The sequence below is a fragment of the Priapulus caudatus genome, unplaced genomic scaffold, assembly GCF_000485595.1.
Source record: "Priapulus caudatus unplaced genomic scaffold, Priapulus_caudatus-5.0.1 Scaffold2104, whole genome shotgun sequence".
Classification (NCBI taxonomy): Eukaryota; Metazoa; Priapulida; class Priapulimorpha; order Priapulimorphida; family Priapulidae; genus Priapulus; species Priapulus caudatus.
In genome coordinates, this window is record NW_014579165.1 from 19,485 (window position 1) to 20,188 (window position 704).

Here is a 704-nt window from a genome sequence, read left to right on the forward strand (position 1 = left end):
AGNCCTGGCACAATCGCATCATATAATTTCACAAAATTGAAGCGAATATATTTTACATCTACTCGCCTATAATATACAATACCTTAATACTTTCCCTGATTCAGATAATGAGTGCATAATAATGCTTATAAAACTTTAATATTATCTGTGGAGTAACGAGTGGAGTAAATTTATCTGGCTAGGTCATTTTCAGCATCCGATTGAAGCACCCTGGATATTAGCGCTGGATAACATTGAATATTTTTTTAGATATAATATATAGATATATAATATTTTTATGCTTAGTAGCCAAAACTTCCCAAATGCACTGCACTTTTTAAATGCAAAACTGGCTTATTAGTTTTGATAACTGTTATGTACCATGATATGGAATCAATTGACTAATAATTACTATTAATTTTATAATTGTGTAAATTGTAAAAATTGCAACTTGCTGAAAACTTTGCCACTATGTGATTCACTATGAGAAGTGATTCACCACTGCCGACCTTGCACTGATTCCTTATCATGGATGTGTATTTTCTATTGCATTTGTAAATGTTTGTAAATGTTTGTAATTTGTAAATTTGAAGTGAAATTAAATTGTAGGAGATAGCTTTTCCAGGTGAGCAATCGTGAGCGTGATCCGGAGCAAAATCGTGTGAGTAAAAGAGGGGTAGTGAGGGGGGGGGGGGGGGGGGAGGGGGTGGATTGGGCACAGGGGA